Raw genomic sequence first — 21,677 nt, 5'->3', positions numbered from 1 at the left:
GACAAGGGCCCAATCATGACATTTTGTACAGCAGGAACCAAAATTAAAGCTTTTTTTTTTTTTTTTTTTTAAGAAAGCAAAAAGAAGCCAGTGTGTGAACGCACCATGAGGGTGTGTGTCAGAGTGAAAGGTTGGTTACAGGTAGTTTCTTTTACCTGATGCAGCAATTTGTACATGTGTATATGTACCATTTTCAAACTTCTGTAACTATGCTATGTCTAAGTAACATTTCTATAACCATACTATTTGAAGGATTAGGGTTCCGCCAACCCCATTTCTGATCACTAGCTCTGGACTAGGGCTTAGACAGGGGGAGGAGGGAATCACTGGTTCTGCAGCCCTTTGTACTTCTCCTTCAAAGCATGTTTACATATGATAGGTAGTGGGGCAGTGACCTTTGCAGGTCACATCATCACCATTCCCTTTTCAACAGCTTCCTCATGGATTTCAGCAGCAAATTTCAAACTGCTGGAATTAGAGGATATACAATTGTATAACTTTTGAAAGATGGGTTCCAGGCTTTCCAGTAACATACAGTCACAATACTGGTTTTTAGTTCTAGGAGTTGACACAGTCACCACTGAAATAATGCTGGAATTGAAATGGGAGGCTGGAGATAGGAAGAAGAAAAAGCAAGTTAATAATAATAATAAATTATGTGATTTTATGACCTGCCAGTCCCGGGGGGGTGGGGGGAATGGTCTACACACACTCCACTGGAAGAGATTCAGCTTTCCCTTACAGTATACGTTAGGAATCAGGACCCAAATTTGTACAAAAAATCATACACCTGACTCATTTTACTCAGGTATGTACCTGAGTGCTGGACTGGACAAGTTATATTGCCAAGCATCAGGGCTAATAATTAGGCTTAAAAACCTGTCACTGGTGGCTCTGTCTAGCAGTGCTCTTTTTAAAATGAGTCCTACTATAGTCTTAAACCAATGAGCTTTCCAGGCACCTGACCAAATCAGGTCCACATGCACACAAAATTTGAAGTTTTACAAGGAAGGTGTTAAGAGTTTATAGCAAAGACAAAAAACAAAACAAAACAAAAACACCAACACATTTCTTTATGAGCACTTTGATTTGCTATCAAAAAAAGTTGTCAAAAATTATTATTAAACTGAACTAGACAACACCATTGCCTTTGTGTAGAAAAGCAAACATGAGAAATTTCAGAATAAAGGATATTTTTATTCAAAACACACCCACCCACCCCAGAGAACAGGACTTAGAATGGAAGCACCTCAGCCATCACAACATGCTATCCCAATATATATATTTCCATATACACATTATGGCCTTACTGCAAAGCTATTCAGTAATTTTAAAAGCTAAATCTTGGTCTTACAGAGAGGTTATTATTAGTCACTATTGTACTGTATGCTGTAATGCTTTCTATAATATGTTTAATTAAATAAAAAGAGTTACCAGAGGTATGCATATGGCCTTTAAAAAAAAACCACACACACAAATCCATAATTACAATGATTAGGCCTTCCAGCTGTGCTGTGGAATTAATGTTTTTCTCCTTGTTCATCTGAAATGTAAACACTCAGGAGTTAGTATGTAGTATCACAACCATTAAGTAATTTAAAGTTGCATTTTCTGCCAATATCCATTATGGTATTAGTTTATGGTACCCAAGTGTAGGAGATGAATAAGTATTTAGTGTGGTCGTACACCAAGCTAGATCTATGCAACTGCAAAAGTACAACAAAACAGGCAACACAAAATGTGAGGATTATCATTTTACTGCTAAGCCTATATGCAATGAAGGTTGATTGAAATACAGTATGGAACATTAGCAGTATCTTTGTCCAATAACCATTGGGGAAGATAAAAGCTTAGAAACACTATTTTCTATTTTAAAACCATTAGGAAGATTAATATATTGTGATGTACATAGTTTAGATAAATCAGTTGATCTCATACACTGTAAACTTACCCCCACCCCACTCCACACACTAATGGAAGAGGTAGGCCTCACTATAACAAAACTTGTACACAGAAATAGTAAACATCTTTCCCAAGCTTACAAAAAAGTTTTAAAAGGTAATGGTAACACCTGATAGACATTATTTTGTGATATCTTATACACATCAGATGCAGTCCATTGTTAATGCTGAATACATTAGGGTAGAGTGGGGCACTTAAGATAAAGGATGCCAGTGTTTGGAGAATTTCTGGGTTTCATTCTACAGACAGTAAGATATATTATTGTTTGGATATCAGTGAGTTAAGTTTATAGAGCACTTTGGGATGAGTGTTATGTCATTGTAAAAGTATTTATACAAGTTACATGCAAAACTAAGGGCATGGCTACACTTGCAGATGTAGAGCGCTTTGAGTTAAACCGGCCTTCGTAGAGCGCAGTAGGGAAAGCGCTGTAATCTGTCCACACTGACAGCTGACAGCGCACTGGCGTGGCCACATTAGCAGCTCTTGCAATGGCCACAGAGAGTAGTGCATTGTGGTAGCTATACCAGCATGCAAGTGGCTGCAACATGCTTTTCAAATGGGAGGGTGGTGGGATGGAGTGTGACAGGGAGTGTGTTGTGTGTATGGGGGGAGAGAGAGTGGGTTTTTGGGGGGCTGAGAGCATGTCAGCATGCTGTCTTGTAAGTTCAGACAGTGGCAGACCTCCCCCCCCACCTCTCTCTCTCTCACACACACACACACAGCATTCCATAGTAATGGTTGCTTTGTCTGGGAGCAGATAAGCATGCCAGTTGTCAAACGGAGCTTTCAAAGGGCATATCCAAAACAATGATAAGAGTGGCCACTTGACTTAAGGGAATTATGGGGTGTTTCTGGAGGCTGATCAGAGCACAGTAATGCAATACCTCATTAACACTGATGCGCATCAAACATTATTCTACTCGCCGAGGTGGAGTACCAGGAGCGCTCTAGCCGTGTAGTCAGAGCACTCTATGTGCCTTGCCAGTGTGGACGGGTAGTGAGCTAGTGCGCCCGGGGCTCCTTTAATGCGCTGTAACTCGCAAGTGTAGCCAAGCCCTTACTGTGCAAGAGGGATTTCAAATCAGGCTCCCAACTTTCAGGTGTCTGACAACGCAGTCACTCACTTTATAGGTACTTCAGCAGTAGTCATGGATCTGCTCCCTCTCACAGACTCCATCAGCCCCAGATTCCCTCCTTTTGTAGCAGAGTCCTTCCCAATATGTTCCTCCTTCAAAAGGCTTCTTAAATTCTAGGGCAGCATCTGGGTCCTGCTCTAGGTTAGCCATTTTGGAAATAAATGATCAACTGGAGCACTGTTCAGCTCCTTCTTCTAGGATTTGAGCAATGGGTTTCTAACTCCTGCCTGGAGATTGGTACGCCTTGATATACTCATCAAGTCACTACATCAATTTTGCATCTAGCAGATCTTATGCTTCAATTTTAAAAAAGCATCTAGCCCATCTGGTTGCAAAATAACCTTGCTTATATGACCAGACAGTGCTGTTTTGCAGAGTCTGAAGATACTGTCTGAAGCAACAGCACTAAAAGGTGTAAACTGCCCCATTTTTCTAAGTAAAGGTGTTAATTCTGAAGTATAATGATGCTGGTTCAAAAGTCAAAATTAATATTTGCTGATCATTTCTGCAGAAACATCCAGATAATGTTGGCTGTGCAGAGAACATGAGAAATTTCTGTATTATTTTTGTGAAAATTATGTCTGACTCAGTTTACTCACTAACTTTTGTACTGCTACCTACTTGAGAGCAAGGTATTAATTTCTTTCCAGAGACTGGGAAATAATCAATGAATTGATTGGGTGCAGGTCAGGTAGATATGTTTGGGTTGGGCGAATGGTCAAACAAGAATTGTGAACATGTGAATGCAGATACCTTGGAGATACACTGGACAACCAGACTACTAACTTTTAACAAGTGCCATAGCGCAAGGGATCTGTTGGATGTAGATGGGCAATTATTCATCTGACCACAACCGCTTTCCCTCAGCTGAACCAAGGGTGGGGGCAGTATACGTGAAAACAGCATGACTGTGACTCGAGACAAAGGACTAAAAGTGTTAGGAGACAGGGATAAGTAACCTGCTCTCCCAGCCGATAGGGTAATCCAATCCAGGACTGTTAAGTAAGGCTAGGGAGGTTTGTAGCAAGCAAAATGGGAAATGACAGCCTAGGAAGGAGTATTGCTGAAAGGGATCTGGGGGTCATAGTGGATTACAAGATAAATATGAGTCAACAGTGTAACACTGTTGCAAAAAAAAAAAAAAAAAAAAAAAAAGGCAAACATCATTCTGGGATGTATTAGCAGGAGTATTATAAGCAAGACACAAGAAGTAATTCTTCCTCTCTACTCTGCGCTAATTAGGCCTCAACTGGAGTACTGTGTCCAGTTCTCGGCGCCACATTTCAGGAAAGATGTGGACAAATTGGAGAAAGTCCAGAGAAGAGCAAAAAAAATGATTAAAGGTCTAGAAAACATGACCTATGAGGGAAGACTGAAAAAATTGGGTTTGTTTAGTCTGGAGAAGAGAAGACAGAGGGGACATGATAACAGTTGTCAAGTACATAAAAGGTTGTTATAAGGAGGAGGGAGAAAAATTGTTCTCCTTAACCGATGAAGACAAGACAAGCAGCAATGGGCTTAAATTGCAGCAAGGGCGGTTTAGGTTGGACATTAGGAAAAACTTCCTGTCAGAGTGGTTAAGCACTGGAATAAATTGCCTAGGGAGGTTGTGGAATCTCTATCATTGGGGATTTTTAAGAACAGGTTGGACAAATACCTGTCAGGGATGGCCTAGATAATACTTAGTCCTGCCTTGAGTGCAGGGGACTGGACTAGATGACCTCTCGAGGTCCCTTCCAGTTCTATGATTCTATGCAGTCTGCCTTTCACGTAAGAGCAAAGAGGGACACACCTAACCAAGCAAGAAGAAACTGGTGAGTAAGGGGGGAGAGATGTTTTTAGGTTTTGCTTTACCTTTTAATTCAATGTCCCTAAATGCTGTATTACAGCTGTTTTGAGAAGGCTGTCCTGCATCACTGAAAACATCTGTTGCTTGCACAGCTCTCAAAGGTAAGTCTCCAACAAGGCCCGTGCTCATCTAGACCTGCTGATGGAGCTATGGTGAAAAATTGGGCTGCTGAAGCTAGGGACCCAGTCTGAGTAGTGAATTGGCTCCCCCTTCAGCAAAGTGGAGGCCCTCAGGCCTAACCCTCTGGGCATGCTCCCAGAAACAGTATATAAAGGTCAGAGGCAAAGCACATCCCATGGATCCATGACAGGATGCAAGTGAGGTGAGGCACTAAACACTCCTAAATACAGTTTTAGAAGCTTAAAATGAAGTAAATAGAAGAGCTCTAACATGCTGTCTTTTCCCTCTAAGACTGTCAATATTTAGTCCCAACTTTCAACCATGTTTCCCGCCACCTGTCCAGACAGCAACTAGCCATTCGTAGGCTTCTCTGTCCAGAAGGAAAACAAAGGGCAGAAACAGCAGCAGTCTAAAGATCACCCTCCATCATTTTTCCTACTGCGTGCTGCTGAATGCAAATTAACTTTACCAAAACCTTGACCGTGCAAAGGAATCTGTGTAGACAGACCCTTATGCCCAAGCAGATGGAGGTCCATGGTGCTGTCACACCACCCAAGTGTAAGGCCCTCCCACTCTGTCATGGAACCCTCTGGAGTATAGAGGCTTAAAACATTAATTTCTTCAGAGTCATATTCTACCTGCAATCTTTGATTGCAGAATCTTATTGGTAGCAATGAGAGGTCTGCTACAGATGGTGGAGGGTGGAATACTGCTGCCCCAGCCCAGGGGCCTTAAGTGTTCATTTGATTTTCTCCACAGCATGACATCTCTGGCTAAGTATATACTTTCTCTTTTCCAGGTTGCTTGAAGCCTACACTTTTCAGGGCGCCCTTTAAACTTATCCTACATGGATTAAGGAATTGTGCCTTTTTGTTTGTCTTTTTATGATGTATACAGGCATTCTGAAAGTTTTCAATGTGTTCTTTTTCCTGCTTTTATTATTTAACTTCAGAAATATCAGCAATGCTAACTCTGGTTTTACTGGAGAACGTCGTGGATGTCTCAGGGATGTCTATACTGCAGTGTGAAGCGTGACTGCAGCTCCGGCAGACACACACACTAGCAGGGTTAAAAATAGCCATGTAAATGTTTCAGCACAGGCTTTCAGCCTGGGCTGTACGTGCATGCTGGGGACCCTGGACACATACTTGGTGTGAAGCCTGTGCTCTCACATCTACACAGCTATTTTTAACTGTGCTAGTGTGTGTATGTCTGCCTGAGTTGCAATCACACCTCACACTGCACTACAGACATACCCTCAGAGTATTTGCATTGTGTGCGCTCACATCTTAACAGACTTCCTTTCTACTCAATGTTAATTGCTAAAGTTAAACAAGTTTTAACAGAAAAACCACTGAAACAAACCCAAAAGGCAAACAGTTTAACAGTCTAAAAATTCTGTTTTCAACTACTCAACCTCCACTCTCTTGTGATCTCATAGTTGAACTAGTTCTCAAGTCATCATAGAATCTTCAAGGATAAATGAGACCTGAATTTCCAATAAAGAGTCAATAAAAAAACAACCCAGGTAGTTCTATTTTAGTGAACAAACCCTCAAGGCCTTTTTTATAGCTCATAAAGAACATAATTTCAATTGTTTTTCCTTTGAAGGTGACCTTCATGCTACCTTTTTACCAGTCTCAAACAAGGTGATATACAGTCTTCGGATTTTCTATAGTACCCAAGTCAAATATCGGGAGTTCTAAGAGCCAGGCAGTGCCCATTTGTATAATGGCACTATACATCTGCAAACTGACTAGCCAGCAACAGCTCTCACCCACATTCAACTCAAAGTAGATAGAAATAGATTTGTGCCCTGGAGGAAGGGAAAAATATCAAGCAGCTCTCAATACATTTGCATTTTACACAGATAGGAAGTTCTCATAGGAACATGCAAAGTCACACAAACACCTCATTTTTAAAAGAGATAATACAGACTGAACATATAAACAGAGCACATTGGGCATACCCTTCCGTTTCATATTATAGTTCCATTTAATTAAAAGGCATATCATCATCCAGAGCTGCAGTCGTCAATATTTACCTCCAATAAATTGCAAGAACTGAACACTTCAAACCATCTTATTGTCAACATGCCCCCATGAACCACAGATTCAGATTCCAGTAGATAAACGGAGTCCCATATTTCATGCAAGGGGTGGGGCAAAGAGAGAGAAAGGCGGTGTCTCTAAGGTTATCTACTATGCATAGATATTAGAGGAAGAAATTAAATAAATAAAGATGACTTGCCACTGGAATTCCAGTGGAAATCTTTCCCTGGAGAGAAGCCTTAACTATCAGTTTCTAAATATTATAAGATACCATTAAAATATGCTATTAGTAGTACTGTACTCCCTAGGAAGAATTAAAAAAACCTGTAATTCTATTTATAGGCAAGTCTCCTCCTGATCCAGAACATTCCATAAAGACAATCTGGATCAATTTTAAATTACTTTCTTCCATAGAGATAAATGAGGATGATGTAAACAGACACACCAGCGCAAACGTCACATCCTAAAGATAACTATTACAAAAGCATAGCAGCTTTACAAGGAGGAATTCTCTGCCTTTTCAAGGATGGTTTCCCCAAGATTTCCCTCTGATTGTACCCCAACTTTGTTTCAAATATTTCCAAATTTATTCTTCTTCAGGGCACATACTAACAACATGCCGAATTACCCTACAGCCATTGCTCAAGTCTTAGAGCAAAAGAACTCTGGTGATTGTTACTTATTCTTAAATTCTAAGATTAACATGCTTCCAGTGAAGTTTTTCGAGACAAAGCAAATTAAAATGGCTCAGGGTATTGGTAATGAGATAGGGAGCCTGTAGTGAGGCGGCCTGGCTCCCAGCCGCCCCTGTGGGGGACGAGTCAGAACAGCCGCTAGAGTGGGCGGAGTCACCGCCTGTCCCTGCCCCCCGGAAGTCAAGGGGCGGGACAGGAAGTATAAAGGCCCGGCCCCAGCACTCAGTTGTGGCCCGACTGCGGGAGAGGACAGACGCTGGTACCTGAGCTCCTGCTGGGCCGCGCCTGCCCCGAGCCCGGTATCTTGAGGAGCGGACTGAACTTCCCCTCACCGAGGGTCTGGAGGAGCCCGCCCCGACCTACCTAGTGCTCACTGCCCTGAGGAGCCCATTATCTGGGACACGGCTGACGAGGCTCAGGACGTGCAGGTACCTATGGAGGAGGAGATGGGAAGTGGCCCGGGGATAGCTGACCCCGAACCCATGTCAGTGTGTTGCGGTCAGGATCCCCACTGACCCAGCAGCAGAGGGACTGCCGCTGATAGAGCCCCAGGCTGGAACACAGTGGAGTGGGTGGGCCTGTGTTCCCCCCTGCCACCCCATGCTGGGTGGCAGTCTCTCCTCCTCCCTGCCTGAGGGCCTGAGCCCAGGAAGTTACTGTTTGTTTGCTCAGCCCCTGCCTGAGGGCCTGAGCCCTGTACTACGGTTGGCTGCCCGCCCGACCTAGGCCTGGGCACGCAAGGCTGAACTGCTCCCCCCACCTCGTGTAGTGAGGCGGCCTGGCTCCCAGCTGCCCCTGTGAGGGACGAGCCCTACCCCGGGACATCTACAGAGCCCTTCACCTCAAAGGCTGATCTACTCACAAAATTGCACTGATTTAACACCAAGTTAGCTACATCGGTGCTGCTTTGTAGACAGGCAGCCATATCCATTTTAATCTGTTTTATATCAGTTTAGCTTCACACACAGCCAGTTTTTGACTGGTGTACACCCATAGGTTTGCACTGGTTCAACTAAATGAGTGAAAGTCTTCTGTACAGACAAGCCGTAAGTCACGAGCTCACATTTGTTCTAGGTTAATATTCAGTTTCCTATATGACATGAACAGGTGTTTCTCCCAGTCCAAGTGATCACACTTCCAGTTTGACCTCTATGGTGGGATTAGAAAGCGAACACTTCTCAGCATTAAAAGGGGTTCTTCCATAACCTCACTGAGGTATACCAGCAGAATAGTGTAGTGCAGGGGGAAGTACTGAGGCTGCCTATGGTACATCTGTCCTGAAGCATTCCAGAGGCCACCAACCTCACATCTTTCACTAACACTAAATGAGAAGATTTGCAAGAGAGAACAATTGAGATTTCTGGCTTGCCAGACAATGCATTTAAAGAGGTAGTGTCAATTTAACTTTAGCTCACACTTTTGCAAAGACAACCAACAGAAGCATTCCCAAATCTTAAAAAGACGCATAAATAGAAACAGTTGCTTTTAACAAATTTCTTGCAGTGTTTGAAAGCCTAATGTCCCAGTATTAAGAACACTGAGTGTAAACAATGTCATTGATTTTTCACTGTCCAAGCGGAGATAAATGCAGAAATAAACAAGCAGCATTCCGTTTCAATTGGATTTTTAAAATCTCAGTTTAATAACTGATAGATATTAGTAGTAATAGTAGATATTTTGAAGATGAAATATATTATACCCCTTCTTAAAAGGGCACCTAGGCCCAAAAGAGAGTCAGAAGTATAATTTGTAAAAGAATATACAGTACATTTCTACTCAACTCGAGACCCCCTCCATCACAACCTAGGAGAGATCAAATCTAAGAGACAGTTTAGTACATTTCTCAACATACTACCAATAAGATGTAAAAAAAAAAAAAAAAAACAAACCATGTAATTACAGTGATATATGAACACAACACTATCTGATCATTCACAATCAGAAAGTTCAATGTGCACTCTACACATCTTGTGGAACAGTCTGTAAGAATTGAAAAAGTACTTCTAGTTGAGAATCAAAGGTAGCAAACTGACGTTGAACAATAAATGGAAAGAACTACAATCCCAAATGCTTCTATAACATTAACACATTGCTTAAAACAGCCACATCAAAATCTAATTTCTGTAGCTGAAGAACCGCTGCAGAACGCATGCCACTCGTAAGACATGAAAGTATCTTAAACTTATTATATGTATTCCAGATGGCGAACCAAAACATTGTATAATTATGTTGGGAGAATGGGGGGTTCCGGTTAGTCAAAAATTTCGGTTAACTAAGATATACTTACCAATGGAGGGAGGGAGTTTGGGTGTGGGAGAGGGGGCAGGAGGTTTGGGCAACGGAGGAGTTTCAGGGTGCTGGATCCAGGCAGCGCTCACCTCAGGTAGCTCCCCACAAGTGGCAACACGTCCCTTGGCTCCTAGGCAGAGGTGCAGCCAGGTGGCTCTGTGTGCTGCCTCGCCTGCAGGCGCTGCCACCACAGCTCCCACTGGCTGTGGGTCCCGGCCAATGGGAGCTGCAGAGCCTGCGCTCGGGGCAGGGGCAGCACACAGAGCCCCCGTGGCCATTCCACCACCTAAGAGAAGAAAGGGACATGTCACCACTTCTGGGGAGGCACGTGGAGCCAGGTGGGGAGCCTGCCGGCACTGCGGCAGCCAGACTTTTAATGGCAACCCTATTGAAGATTTGTATTGGGAGATATCAGAAATGCCAGTTTCTAGAGCTTTCCAGTTGGTAAAGTGCCAGATAACACAGCTTTTACTGTATAATGATTAAATTTGTTAAAATAAGATACCTGACCTTATAAGCAAGTCCACCTAATGGATTTGCCAAATAAATTGTACATACATTTCTACAAAGCTTCAAAAACACTGCTCCCTAAAATTAGCACGTTTGACAAACTGTACTTTTTCCTAGAAAACCCTTTTGTGCCTTTTTTAGGTTCATTTTCCTACTCTGGAAAGTGAATCTAAAAAATGGTATTGTGAGGCTTGACATTTGGTCTCTCTCATCCACTCCAGTTCAAATTTGCTGAGTATACAAAAACTCTTTCCCCCCTCCCGCCCCACCGGTCTTAACTGTCAACCCTGAAAACTGACCTGGAATCTGAAAGCCAAGCTGGGTTCCTTCTGGCTCCTGAAAAATCAGCAATGGAGATTCTACAATCAGAAATCTGGTTAGCAATTCTGTCAGTGATGATGCACAAACCAGAAGTGAATCCTGCTCATCCTACCATTGCTGAACTGGCTATGCAGAGCCAACAGGAGTAAAACCTTATTAATCAGTAAAAAGCAAGGCCTGGTCTACACTACGACTTTAATTCGGATTTATCAGCTTTAATTCGAATTTACCCTGCAACCGTCCACACAACGATGCTATTTATTTCGATGTAAAGGGCCCTTTAAATCGATTTCTGTACTCCACCCCGACGAGCGGAGTAGCGCCAAAATCGATTTTAACATTTCGAATTAGGGATAGTGTGGCCGCAATTCGATGGTATTGGCCTCCGGGAGCTATCCCACAGTGCATCATTGTGACCGCTCTGGACAGCAATCTAAACTCGGATGCACTGGCCAGGTAGACAGGAAAAGCCCCGCGAACATTTGAATTTCATTTCCTGTTTGCCCAGCGTAGAGAGCACAGGTGACCACAGATAGCTCATCAGCACAGGTAACCATGCAGGCTGATAATCAAAAAAGAGCACCAGCATGGACCGTGAGGGAGGTACTGGATCTGATCGCTGTATGGGGAGAGGATTCAGTGCTTGCAGAACTTCGTTCTAAAAGACGAAATGCAAAAACTTTTGAAAAAATCTCTAAGGGCATGATGGAGAGAGGCCACAATAGGGACTCTGAGCAGTGCCGCGTGAAAGTCAAGGAGCTCAGACAAGCCTATCAAAAAACAAAGGAGGCAAGCGGTCGCTCCGGGTCAGAGCCGCGGACATGCCGCTTCTACGCCGAGCTGCATGCAATTCTAGGGGGGGCTGCCACCACTACCCCATCTGTGATCGTGGATTCTGGGTCGGGGATAGTCTCATCAGCGACGCCTGAGGATTCTGTCGATGGGGGAGAGGAGGAGGATGAGGATGAGCTTGCAGAGAGCACACAGCACTCCGTTCTCCCCAACAGCCTGGATCTTTTTCTCACCCTGACTGAGGTACCCTCCCAAGCCTCCCAAGCCAGTACCCAAGACTCCTACCCCATGGAAGGGACCTCAGGTGAGTTTACCTTTTAAAATATAAAACTTGTTTTAAAAGCAAATGGTTTTTAATGATTACTTTGCCCTGAGGACTTGGGATGCATTCGCGGTCAGTTCAGCTACTGGAAAAGTCTGTTAACGTGTCTGGGGATGGAGCGGAAATCCTCCAGGGACATCTCCATGAAGCTCTCCTGGAGGTACTCCGAAAGCCTTGCCACAAGGTTTCTGGGCAGTGCATCCTTATTCCCTCCTCCATGGTAGGACACTTGACCACGCCATGCTTGCAGCAAGTAATCTGGTATCATTGCCTGACAAAGCCTGGCAGCATTCTTTATCTTGTTGTGTAATCCTCAGGAGAGTGAGATCACTCCTGGTAACCTGGTTGAAATACGGGAACTTAATTAAGGGGACAGAGGTGGCCGTTCCTACTGGGCTGTTTGCCTGTGGCGGAAAATAAATCCTTCCCTGCAGTTAGCCAAGCGCAGATGGGAAATTGGCCCTGAGTTTTTCGCGTTTGGCTAGCAGGGATCTTCCCTGATACCAGCCACGCGGTGGGGGGGAGGGGTACAGCGATCATCCCAGAGAATTCATGGTGAGAGGGGGGGTGGTTAGTTTGTTTTCTGCTGCTGCTGAATGTTAACAGAAAAACCGCAGCACTCTACAGGCTATGCTTGGTATGTGGGAAAGGAGGGCGCAGAAGCTGTAAGACAATGGCTTACCATGGCCGCATGCAAGCCGAATTCTGTTGCCCAGACCTGTGATCTCTAGCAGCAAAGCCACAGGCACTCAGCATTAAGAGGCAAAATGCGACCTTGCACAGAAATCACATGTGCTATGTAATGTGAATAGTGTTGGTCACCGTGAAAGAGTATAAGCATTGTTCTGCAAAATGTAGCTTTTTAAACAATTCTCTCTTTTTTCCCCTCCCTACAGCAGCTGCAAATTCCTCAAGCCTCCCTCCTCCATCCCAAAGGTTATCACAGATAAGGCGTTGTAAGAAGAGAACGCGAGACGAGATGTTTTCTGAAATTATGGAATCCAGCCGCAGTGACAGAGCTCATCTGAATGAGTGGAAGGAAACAGTTTCAAAGTATAGGAAAGAAACCAGTGAACGTGAGGAGAGGAGGGACCAACGTGAGGAGAGGAGGGACCAACGTGAGGAGAGGAGGGACGCTCGAGATGAGGTGGCGGCAGGAAGACCAGAGGAGGCAGGATGCAACGCTGGGGCTGCTGCGTGAGCAAACAGACATGCTCCGGCGTCTGGTGGAGCTTCAGGAACGGCTGCTGGAAAACAGACTGCCGCTTCAGCCCCTGTTCCACCCTCCCCCCTCCCCATGTTCCGTATCCTCCTCACCCAGACGTGTAAGAACGCGGGGGGGGGGAGGCTCCGTACACCTTCCCATTCCACCCCAGTAGACAGCCCAAGCAAAAGGCTGTCATTTTTTTAACCTTTTCTTTGTGGCTTTTTCCTTCCCAGCAATCCTCCTCCCAAATACCACCCGGGTTCCCTCCCTCTTTTTCTAATCTATTAATAAAGAATAAATGATTTTTAAATGATAGTGACTTTATTTGGTTTGAAAGAAAGCTGGGGGAAGGGGGAGGGTGGGTTCCTTACAGAAAATCAGTCAATAAAGGGGGGGGGGGGGGGGTTCATGAAGGAGAAACAAACAGATATTTCACACTGTAGCCTGGCCAGTCATGAAACTGGTTTTTAAAGCTTCTCTGATGCACAGCGCTTCCTGGTGTGCTCTTCTAATCGCCCTGGTGTCTGGCTGCACGTAATCAGCAGCCAGGCGATTTGCCTCAGCCTCCCACCCCGCCATAAAGGTCTCCCCCTTACTTTCACAGAGATTGTGGAGCACACAGCAAGCAGAAATAACAATGGGGAGATTTCTTTGGCTGAGGTCAGAGCGAGTCAATAATGATCGCCAGCGACCTTTTAAACGGCCCAATGCACATTCTACCACCATTCTGCACTTGCTTAGCCTGTAGTTAAACAGCTCCTGACTCCTGTCCAGGCTGCCTGTGTACGGCTTCATGAGCCACGGCATTAAGGGGTAGGCTGGGTCCCCAAGAATAACTATTGGCATTTCAACATCCCCAACGGTTATTTTCTGGTCCGGAAAGTAAGTCCCTTGCTGCAGCCCTTTAAACAGAGTAGTGTTCCTGAAGACGCGAGCGTCATGAACCCTTCCCGCCCAGCCCGCGTTGATGTTGGTGAAACGTCCCTTGTGATCCACAAGTGCTTGCAGCACCATTGAAAAGTACCCCTTGCGGTTTATGTACTCGGTGGCTTGGTGCTCCGGTGACAAGATAGGGATATGGGTTCCGTCTATCGCCCCACCACAGTTAGGGAATCCCATTGCAGCAAAACCATCCACTATAGCCTGCACATTTCCCAGAGTCACTAACTTTCGTAGCAGCACTTGAGTGATTGCTTTGGCTACTTGCATCACAGCAGCCCCCACAGTAGATTTGCCCACTCCAAATTGATTCCCGACTGACCGGTAGCTGTCTGGCGTTGCAAGCTTCCACAGGGCTATCGCCACGCGCTTCTCAACTGTGAGGGCTGCTCTCATCTTGGTATTCTGGCGTTTCAGGGCAGGGGACAGCAAGTCACAAAGTTCCATGAAAGTGCCCTTACGCATGCGAAAGTTCCGCAGCCACTGGGAATCGTCCCACACCTGCAACACTATGCGGTCCCACCAGTCTGCGCTTGTTTCCCTTGCCCAGAATCGGCGTTCCATGGATAGAATCTGCCCCATTAACAACATGATCTCCAAAGCACCGGGGCCCGTGGTTTCACAGAATTCTGTATCCGTGTCCATGTCCATGTCAATGTCCTCATCATACTTGTCGCTGCGCTGCCGCCGCCGCTGCCTCCTCGCCTCGTTTTTCTGGTCCTGGCTGAGTATAAACTCCACGAGAACGCGCGAGGTGTTTACAATGTTCATGACTGCTGTCTTGAGCTCAGCGGGCTCCATGCTTGCCGTGGTATGGAGTCTGCAGTGTTCACCCACCCAGGAAAAAAGGCGCGAAAATGGTTGTCTGCCGTCCTTTGCTTTCATGCAGGGAGGGAGGAGGGAGGGAGGAGGTGAGGCTGTACCCAGAACCACCTGCGACGATGTTCTTTGTCCCATCAGGCACTGGGATCTTAACCCACAATCCCAATGGGCGCGGGAGACTGCGGGAACTATGGGATAGCTATGGGATAGCTACCCACAGTGCAATGGTGCAGAAATCGACGCTAGCTCCGGTACTTGGACGCACACCACCGAATTAATGTGCTTAGTGTGGCAGCATACATTTCGACTTTATACAACCTGTTTTTCAAATCCAAATTATATAAATTCGGATTAATCCCGTAGTGTAGACATACCCCAAGACTATATGGTTTTGAGTATGCACACGATGCAGATTTACCGCATAAGATGCTGCCCTTTTTTCCCTACAGTCCTTCTTAAGACTATAATCTCATTCTGAAAAAAGACTTGTGTATTTCCAAAATTTCAGATCACCATTGTCCATTCCTCCAACCTATTCCCCACACTTCAAAGATAAAGTGATATTTATTCCAAACATTTCAAAGTTAAACAACGGGCTCAGAACTTGGAGACAATCATTCTATGATACCTGATGACAAAGACCGAAACAAACTCTCACTCCAATACATTCAGTGGGAGAAACAGGATGCTCAGAAAGATGTGTTTGGATGAGATGGAATCAGTTACGTTTTTGTGTACGTAAGTTTGTATCAAATACAATCTACATCCATCAGACCTCATGCTTTTTCAGGAAAAAGTCGCTTCTCTGAAATATCTCAGAGTCCGTCCCCAGAAGCCAAACTCCATGCCTGGACACTTCATCCATTACCACGAACAGGTACCCTAATCACCCTCTCCCTACATATGTAAATCTCACTGCTTAGCATATGAGAAACTAGACTGGACACTAAACTAGTAAGTGTACAATAAAAATCCTACGCTAGCAGAGAGTAAGTTCACCACTCTGCCAGTATGGTGCCTCACCTGTGAAGAAAACAAAGAGTTTAAAACACATACTTATTAAGGAAAATGTATTGCTTTACGCATTAGAACTTACTTGATAGAAACACTGAAGAGCGTCACTAGATTCAGATACGAGAAAAATAATTTAAGATGGCTGCCGCCATTGACTGAGGTCAAAACAGAGGCATAAGCATATTTGAATTTCATTAGCTATGTCTTTATTATATATTCTTCTTCATAGAATGTACAATTTGAGGGGTCTAAAAAGTCGCTGAACTCACTTTTAGTTAGTACCCTTAGCTAGGAATTTGACCCAATATGCCTTCGGGCTACAATCTGAATTAATTCTAAATGAATTCAATACTTGAGTGTACCAGTTTATGCAAACAAAATAAAACATGCTACAAAACTATGTTTTAAACACCCGATTCACCCAAAGAGGAGTGCATTTGCCTATAACTCTGAAAATTAAACTAGTTTTTCAATGAATTAATCGCAGACTGTTACCAAAAGTAATCTCCAAACCTCTAAATAAAACCAAGTTGTAATATAAGCTTGCAAAACTCTGCTTCACACACTTGCCCTAGAGCAATTAATTTCTTTAGATGGGTGAGTAAAACATCATTTGTGTTTACATAATTATGGTCAAGCTAGGTAAGCAGATATTCTGCCTGGGCTGAAAAAATATTCATAATACTTTTGCAAGGCCCCTCTATATAAAACTGAAATTCAGCAAGACTGTATAAACCCAACTATGTCACCATAACTGGGAAGAAACAAGGCTTGTGGGAGTCACATTTGCAGCTTATTAACAGACCAATTAACAAACTCTTACACTTTGCATTGATGGAACCACTGCACAGAGAAATCTGAAGAAATCAGAAGCTTTCAGAGTCAATTCTGACACTACTAGAGATAAAGAGAAACTAGAGGAGGGCAACAGAAAAGCTTCAAACACTTCATTCACTTTTAACAAAAAGTATTAGGATTAAAATGTAGGAGAGACAAAAAATATTGCCAAACTCCCTAGGCAGCTGTCTTTGGAAATAAAATATCTGAGAGGAACAAAAAGGTATTTTTTCAAAAACAGTGATTTTGAATGTTGTTACAGATCTCATTCACTTCAAATTACTACACTCTACAGCAACTCACACCTCTTTCCCCCAAAAAGCTTACAATAAAATACAAGTAGGTTTGGATAAAAATTAATTTTTATCTGTAAATGTTGATAAACGCTGATTTTACTGTAGACACAGAAACCAACCTAAGATATTTCCAAAATGTACAGATATGCCAAGTAAGAAAAATGCTGCTTGAAGACTTCTTAGAGTTTGATTTAAGGATATTTACTTTGTATATTCTGGCGTGGTGTTGACAATTTGTGTTTTAAGAGCTATAAAACTGTAACTTTTTGAATCTCAAGGTCTAGGGTCATTAAATTATTATCTGACCAGCCTCCACCATTTCCCTCAACTGCGAACATTTAAATCGATCAAAGTACTTTAAAATAAAATTGTCAAAATTATAAAAAAAATCAAATTTTGCCAAGCTTACACAGAGGGCAGGTATGCAAGATGAGAGAAGATCCTTCCACAGCTTGAGCTTGGCTTACATTCTTCCCACGGAGAAAAGTCCCACTGTTGTGCATTATGCCTATGCTTGTACTGCCAAACCAACAAAGAGATATTCCTCCTCTCTCTCCCACCCTCAAACATATCCCCATGTTTTGTAGTGCTCTTCTGGTCCCCAGTATGTCACCCAGCCCACATGCAACAACAGCCCAGCACAGCTGTGGAGCGCTATCCACCTGCTACTGGTTATGTATAAAATCCAGAGGGGTGTAAGGTGTTAAACAGATGATGAAGGTCCCTAAATCAAGGGCTGACAACACGACCTCCAGGTGTACAGGCCCCAGCCCTCTGGCACCCCTTCTTCCCACCACTGTCCCCCATATCTCCTCTTTCACCCCACTATGATCACTTCTCCCTCCAGCTGCCCCCACTATTGTTACTGCACACCCATAAGAACTAAACATTGCACCCTTTGCATGCATCCCACTACCTGCCCCTCCCCCCAAAAAAACATTGCGGCTATCCCTTTTCAGTCGCCCCTCCCCCCACAACAACCACATATTATTCCACCCCCTTGCAATGCACCCCCAATAACTACCCCTCCCCCTAGGATCATTACACCTATCCCTTCCAGCTGCCCCCCCCCCCCAAAGACAAATATCATTGCATCCCTCCCAACTGCATACATCTCCCCCACGGCACCCTCCCCCCAGAACATTATTGCACCCCATCCCGCAGCCCCTCCCCCAAAGACCCACACACTGCCCCCTCACCCCCGCCCCCACAGAACCCTGTGCTGGCGCCGCACCCCTCCCCCAGCCCGGTATCGCCGCCCAACCCCAACCTCTACTGAGCGGCCGAGTCAGGCCCACCCCTGCGCCGAATCGGGCCGGGCTCCCCCTGCGGTAGCGATCCCGGTCCCGCGCCCCGGGACAGGCCGCGGCCCCGCACTCACCGCCACCGCCGCCACCTCCTGCTTCAGCCGCGGCCGCTGAGTAACGAGCCAGGGCCTGGCCGCGCGCAGAGACGCAGCGCCCCGCCCCCTGCGCCGCCGGCCCGCGGGGGAGGAGGGAGCGGGAGCTTTTCCTCGCCCGGCCCCGAGACAGACCCCCACAGGCTCCCTGGGCCCCCCCTGGGGTCAGCTCCCCCGTTCAGTGTGCCCCCCCCAGGACAGACCCGCTCCGTGCGCCCCCCGCACGCCCCCAGGACAGCCCCCCCGGGATACCCCCGCTCCGTGTGCCCCATCCCGCATACCCCTTGGGACAGCCCCCCCCACGCGGCCCCTGAGACAGAACCCCCCGGCTCCGTGTGCCCCCCCCGCCCCGGGACACCCTTGCTGCTTGTGCTCCCCCGTCTGTCCCCCACACGGCCCCCTGAGACAGACACCCCCCCGGTCTGTGTGCCCCCCCAGCACACTCCCTGGGACAGCCCCCCCGCTCCATGTGCCCCCGTCACGGTCCCCCGAGACAGACCCTCCTGCTTCCTGTGCCCCCCGACTGATCCCCCTGCTCCCGTCCCCCCCCCCACACCCCGGTACAGCCCCCCCCCCCCAACTCCATGTGTTTCCCGGACGGTCCCCCGAGACAGACCCCTCCGGCTCCGTGTATTTCCCCCTCCCCTCGCCTGGACAGACGCCGCCGCTCTATGTGCCCCCCAGGACAGCCGCCGCTCCATCTGCCCCCTTGCATGGCCCCCCAGGCAGATCCCCCCCATTCCGTGGGCCCCTCTAGGCCTCTCAAGACAGCTCCCCAGCTCCTTGTACCCCCATGGCCCTCCGAGACTCCATGTGCCCCCCTGCCCAGGATAGATGCCCCTGATCTGCGTGCCTCGCGCCCCCCCCCCCGCATTCCCCCTGGCCTGGGACAACCTCCCCGCTCCGTGTGCCCCCCCTCACACCTCCTGGGACAACCTCCCCACTCCGTGTGCCCCCCTCCATAATCCCCCAGGACATCCCCCCTATCTCCATGTGCCCCCTGCACGTTCTACAGGACAGCCCTCCCACTCCATGTGCCCCCCTGCACAACCCTCCCCCAGACATCCTTCCTGCCTCCATGTGCCCTCCCGCACAGCCCCCTGGACCAGGACCCTCCTCCCCTCCCCCCCCCGGCTTCATGTGCTAAACCGCACAGAGCCCCCTGGCTCCGTGTGCCCCCCCTGCCTGGGACAGACCCCATCGCCTCCTCCTCCTCTCCCACCCCTGCACAGCCCCCCGAGACATACCCCTTCAACTTCATACTTCCCCCCAGGACAGACCCTTGCTCCGTGTGCTCCCTCAGGCCTGTCCCGCCAGAATAGCCCCCTGTGCTCCATGTGCCCCCCCACTGGACAGCCCCCCATGGCACCAGCACCCCTGCTCTGTGCTCCTCAGGATAGACCCCCAGGACCAGCCCTCCCAGTTCTATGTGCCCCCAAGCAGGGATCAGGCTGCCCCAGCCTGTGTGCCCCTCAACAGGGATCGATCCCCCCTACTAAGTGTTCCTCCCCCAACAGGGACCAGCCCCTAGGGTGACCAGGATGGAAATAAGGGAAAACCATATGAAAGGTAAGGACAAAGCTTTGTTTTAAGGGATATTTTAGGGAAATACCATTTCCCATAGCACAGCAGGTATTTTTCGGGCATGTGTCTATTTCTACTGCCCTCAAACATACAGTGCAGTCATCATAAGCTTATTTAAAATGGTACTTACCTGTTTTAAAACATCTCAACACATCTTTTTTTTTTAATCACTTCATAAAACTCTTTACAGGTCCAGTCGAAATGAATGTTAATTTGAAGCTCAGCTTTAACAGCGTCAATATTTAGCAGGTTTCTGCATTCTCTCCATATCTGTGTAACCAGGAAAATATTCTTTCCACTGCTGCATTTGAGGATGGAGTGAACATAATAAATTCCACAAATTTTAAGAAATTGGGAGAAGAATGAGCAGGCTGCCATGTTTCAAAGCCCTGTCCTTTCCCCTGCATACAGTACTCACTGAATCTTTTTTGCAATAAAACATAGTAGTGCTCCATGTGGTTAGCGTTTGCTAATAACGAACCTTTCCCTTTCCAGAAGTTTTCTAAATTTGTCCTAGCATTTCCTTACTTGTGTTACATGTGCAAAACCAAAGGGCTGGGGTGGAAAAACTTCTGACATGAAGCAACATCCATGATTTTTATGAGAACCAACAGAGAGACAGTCTAAAGGAATGTCCCCCTACCCGCATCTATCATCGGGGTTTGTTGTCAAGCCCTTAAAAAAAATAAACCAACTAGGATGTGGGGGTGTAAACAACCAACATATTTATTAAACCATCAGCAGTTCTAAACAAGGTAAACCAGAGGTGAACCGAATAGGAACACAGGTAAAGCAAGGACCCCCACAACAGGTGATATAAAGGTCAGAACAGGGCCAGTAGTATGCTGACTGTGACTGAGGGTAAGTTCCCTCCCCTAGGATGGGACCCAGGTAAGAGGATGGAGGATCAATGGACCACTTCCATGTCCTGCAGCTCTGAGGACTCTCGCAATGACAGGACAGCTCTGGACTCCATCCAGGTAGGTGGAACCCACGGGTAAGGAGGGACCTCAGGATCAGGGAGGCGATGACAGCTTTGCCCCAGTGATGACTTGGCTTGTACTCCCCCTGTGAGTGTTTGTCCTCAACGAAAGAGTGGCAGCTGATGACATACTCCATATGTAAGTGAGAATTACCCTCCTGCAACCAGATGAATGAGCGTGGTGTTCAGTGTACTCCTCTGAGGCAACTTAGAGAGCTGAGATGTCTGCCGTGCTTTCCAACGATTGCAGCAGCAGCACCTCCAAACTCTGCTACGCAGAAGGGCAGCCCCTTCCTTCTGACGTGCTAGCTCTTATATGCCCTGCTGTTACTGGGCAGATCACAAGTCATATGTTCGCTTAGTTTCCTGCCTTTTGGGAAAAATTGTGGGCAACTATACCCGAGAAGGGGGAAAAAGGGCAGCCAAGATGGATTCCTAGTTGTTGTTTGGGCATTTCAAGATGGCGCTTGGGCATTTCAAGATGGCACACCTACGATGTTAAGCACTGAAGTTTTCCCCCTACATTCCCCTCCTTGCCGGCAAGGGA

General features: G+C 46.4%; 1 protein-coding gene across 7 annotated transcripts in view; it reads right to left on the bottom strand.

The window, feature by feature from the left end:
• Window positions 1-18,622, bottom strand: part of MAPK8 (mitogen-activated protein kinase 8) — a 130,824-nt gene extending 112,202 nt beyond the window's left edge. For 2 of the 7 annotated variants that reach the window (XM_054034271.1, XM_054034267.1), the window contains exon 1: window positions 18,547-18,565. The gene's annotated coding sequence lies outside the window, so the exon portion shown is untranslated. Of the gene's footprint in view, window positions 1-17,574; window positions 17,594-18,546 lie in introns of those variants that run through there. The other 5 variants (XM_054034269.1, XM_054034270.1, XM_054034268.1 and 2 more) reach the window with 5 other exon arrangements.
• Between the last annotated feature and the right edge of the window lie 3,055 nt (window positions 18,623-21,677).

This window comes from Malaclemys terrapin, chromosome 7 (assembly GCF_027887155.1).
Source record: "Malaclemys terrapin pileata isolate rMalTer1 chromosome 7, rMalTer1.hap1, whole genome shotgun sequence".
NCBI classification, from domain to species: Eukaryota; Metazoa; Chordata; order Testudines; family Emydidae; genus Malaclemys; species Malaclemys terrapin.
The sequence above is the reverse complement of the archived record's forward strand: the minus strand, read 5'-3'. Positions and strand labels throughout refer to the sequence as shown.